This window comes from Euprymna scolopes, chromosome 2, assembly GCF_053919585.1.
Source record: "Euprymna scolopes isolate OS-2025 chromosome 2, ASM5391958v1, whole genome shotgun sequence".
Classification (NCBI taxonomy): Eukaryota; Metazoa; Mollusca; class Cephalopoda; order Sepiida; family Sepiolidae; genus Euprymna; species Euprymna scolopes.
The window spans coordinates 32,514,677-32,519,331 of record NC_136483.1 but is presented as its reverse complement, the minus strand read 5'-3'; positions in this window follow the sequence as shown (position 1 = coordinate 32,519,331).

Genomic DNA, 4,655 nt, shown 5'->3' with positions numbered 1-4,655 from the left:
TACGCCATTTCTTTATTTACGTCATACGTTAACACCGTTCTTACTCATCTACTATACTACTACTACTACTACTACTACTACTACTTATATTTTCCTCGCGTATTTCCCGAGATTCATTCATCCTTTTTTCCACCAGCTTAAATATTTAATTTGCAAACAAGCGTTTTTATTGGCTTTGAATAATCCAGTAAACAATCCAAGTAAATAATGCGCATAAAAAATCCAATATGGCGTCGATATATTTAACCTTTTCTAGATTTACTGCTTTCTTTTAATTTACTTAACCTCTTCAAAAGACAATTCATGATTATCTTAAATCGCATTTTTATTTATTTACTTTCTATGACCATAGAGATGATAAACACATTACTAATGGCACTAGTGGCGGATGTCCAGGACAATATTTGGCCGCTAAAATAGACATTTAAAAGTTGGTTTAACTTAAACAGAAATTAATATTTAATCGAGACGTTATTAAAATTAATAGTCGTCATGGCCTAATAATGTATAAGACGGTGGTTTATTAACATTACAATCTCCATGCGTTGGTTGGAATTAGATCAGCGACGCCGAATACTTTTTTTTTTTTTTAAATAATTATACATATTCATTTGATCCTAAATATCTTTAGGGATATTTTCTATGGATATCGTTTTTAGTATTTTTATTTTCAAGTTTTCTGGATTTCCGTCTTTCTTACTTGTTTCATCTCTTTACTGCAATTTGTAATAATATCTATTTGTCCCTGATGAATTATTTTGATCGCCCAATTGACCCTAATTTCCATCACTACAGCGAAACACGCGACAGAAACTTATAGAAAAATATGAAAAGATAGGCATTTACCTATAAGTTGAATAAATGAAAAATAAAAAAAAATAAAAATAATTCATTAGGATGTAACTGATCAATATATATATATTTTTTATATAATTACATTTTTACCCCAAACAAGGCACATTGCCACTTTGGTGTAGAGGGCTACTATCAGGGGCAACAGCTACTGGGGTACTATGTACGGAGTTGGGCAGCAAGATGTCGGTTCACGCTACACTTGAACTTCTGCATGTCAGTACAGTTGGGGAAGAAGGGACCTGGAATGGAATTCCAAAGTCTAGCGGTTCTGGGGAAGAAACTACTGGAGTAAAAAGCTCTTTTACATCTAGGGATCTCTACTGTGTGGGGGGGATTTAGCTGCTTGTCGGGTTCGTCAGAGCATTCACCATTAAAATACTTGTAGAACAGGCAGAGGGATGCAACATTTCGTCGATGGGACAGAGGCTGACGTTTAGATGACAGTTCAGGACCTATCAGATTAGCGACTCTCTTTGGAACCTTGTCTAGGAGCGAGAGACTAGTAGCAAATGCACCAGCACAAATATGACAACAATACTCCATAAATGGGCGAATGGTGGCCTTATAGAGGTACAGGACACTTTCAGGTGTTAGTAATTTTCTAGCACGGTAAAGAGAGTCTACCTTCTTCACAGCGGTCCTGGCAATGCTTTCAATGTAATTGTTCCAACTCATGCTCCTGTGAACATTAGGCCGAGGAGTTTAAAAAATATAATTTCAGATAAAGATATATATATATATATATATATATATATATATATATATATATATATATATATATATATATATATATATATGCAGTGGGGAAAATAAGTGTTGGACACACCCCATTATTCTTTATTTAACACATTTTTTATGCAGCGAATGATGTGAAAATTTAACAAGAAATAGTTACTAATTTAACAATAACAAATAACTTTAGAAATTGGAACCTTTTAATGCATAACAAAAATTATATAATAAAAACGAGAATAGCCGGAAAAAAAGTATTGGACACACTAACACAATTTCACCTGATATTTAGTTGAAAACCCCTTATTGGCTATTACAGCTTCGAGACTTTTTCTATACGACGAAACTAATTTGTGACAACGTTCAGGGGATGCTTTGGCCCACTCTTCAACACATACTTTCTTCAAATCCTGAATATTACGTGGATCTCGCTGGTGGACCATCATTGAGCTCTCTCCATAGATTTTCTATGGGATTTAAATCTGGGGACTGACTGGGCCACTTAAGAACATCTATTTTGTTCTGTACGAACCAATTGGAGGTTATTTTAGCAGTATGTTTGGGATCATTATCTTGTTGAAAGATCCATCCCTGTCGCATACTTAACACATTGGAAGCAGGCAAGAGATTATTTTCAAGAATTTCCCGATATTTGGCTGCATTCATCTTTCCATCTATAATATGAAGTGGCCCAGTACCATTTGAAGAGAAGCATCCCCAGAGCATGACATTTTCACCACCAAACTTTACAGTGGGGAGGGTGTTCTTGGGATCGTGCGCTGTGCCATCTCTTCTCGATACTCGACGTACAGAGTTAATGCCGAAAAGTTCCACTTTCGTCTCATCGAACCAGATCATATTCTTCCAGTAATCATCTGTTTTCAATAAGTGGTCTGTTGCAAACTCCAGACGAGCATTAACATGACATTTTTTTTAGTAATGGTGTCTTTCGAGGTGTACGCGATTTAAGACCGCTGCGTCGGAGTACATTACTAATCGTTGGTTTTGTTACTACTATCCCTGCTTCTTCCAAATCTTTCTGAAGTTCACCTCGCGCGGTTCTCAGTTGCTGCTGAACTTTTCGTACAATCTTTGTCACTGCTCGATCCGACAGCTTACGAGGATCACCAGTGCGGTTCACGGTTGAGTCATGCACCTTCCATTTCCTAATAAGGTTTCCTATGGTGCTTACAGGGATTTTGAATTGAGCATATATACACCGATAACCAATTCCATTCTTGTGCTCAGCAATAATCTTATCACAGACGACTTAAGAGAGTTCTTTACGTTTACTCATTCTGAGAACCTTCACGCGCGATGGCTTACTGGTGACTAACATGTTCCAATACTTTCCAACAACGTAGAGTATGGTCTACAACAATCGAGAAACTTCTTAAATGTATAATAGTGTCAACAAATTAAAATGCAAATAACAATTTCCAGCATTATTTATAAAAAATAATAATAAAATATAATTTAAAACAATGTGTCCAATACTTTTTTCCGGCTATTCTCGTTTTTATTATATAATTCTTGTTATGCATTAAAAGGTTCCAATTTCTAATGTTATTTGTTATTGTTAAATTAGTAACTATTTCTTGTTAAATTTTTGTGTCATTCGCTGCATAAAAAATGTGTTAAATAAAGAATAATGGGGTGTGTCCAACACTTATTTCCCCACTGTATATATATATATATATATATATATATATATATATATATATATATATTGTGTACAGAAAGTTGTTAGTTGAGACAGATCATTGGTGCCGTCAGTTTCAAGCCCGATAATAAGCGTTGAATGATATACCAAACAACTTATCAAAAACCCGTATAAAGCCATAAGAGGATTTTTATGTTCTGAAAGTGTAATCCGTATTCATAGAGCTTAAATAGATCTGGCAATTAAAAAAAAAATTATATTGTATATATACATACTTAAAAACTTATAATCCAAATATAATTTATGATATTATTCATATTATCAGCTGTAGTAAATTCGATGAGTTAGAATCAACATCCAGAATATTTTGTCAGAACAAAGGGTGTGAAGCGTTCGTGCTTATCGGAAATCCAGTAAATGATCCCTTATACTAGATTTCTTAATTTGTTGTACAATGACATCGGGTTAACCTTATGAATATTACTCTCGTTCGACCAGTCATGACTGGATAGAAGTCTTAAGTAATCCGCTATTGAATTTTGAGTGTCGCTCGCATCAAATGTTGAACCTTCAATCTCCAGAAGTGTGTAACTGACAACTGAATTTTGTTAAGTTTTTTATTCACCACGTTACGAGTCCTGTTACTAAAAATACAAATGTAAATTACTTAGGAATTCTACTCAGTCATGGCTGACGGAACAAGAGCATGCTACCCTCGTTGATTAAATAAAGAGTTTCGTCCTAAATTCCATGCAGATTTCCGATTTCGACGGAAAGTTTCCTGAATTCGACAAGATACAAATGAAGAAGGTCGGAGGTTACTAGACGGAAACGTTGTGAAAATATCACGTAATATGAGAAGAGTAATTCGACTAATATGAATAATCAATCCTGATCTAAAAATTCCGAAACGAAAAGAAAAGTATTTTTCAATATTTTATCAAAACAAGTGACATAGTTTTACCAGCGATAAACAAATATAAAATTGGGTGTGTCTTAAGGTAGATTTTTCCAAATTAGTTGCGACAAACTAGTATTTTATAAGGTTGTGTCTCTAATCATGCTTTCTGCTCAACTAAAGGTATGCAAAATTCTTTAAGGAAAGTTTTGGTTATTGTACGTGATCACTAGGGATGTGACAACAGCATATTCTTTCCATTGTTTTGAGTATACATCCGTTAATATCTTATATGTTTTTTATATAGACTGATGTGGTTCTCGGTTGATTGACTGTGTCTTACTGTGTCGGATATATACTTGAGAGTCAAAAGAATGAAAAGAATATTCTGTTGTCACAGTGATTACTTATTTAGATACCCACGTGTGGAGACTCTGTACTCAAGTGTCTTAGGTCTCTCTGTGCAGATGTTTGTCAGGACAACCTGGCATGAGAATACTTTAACCT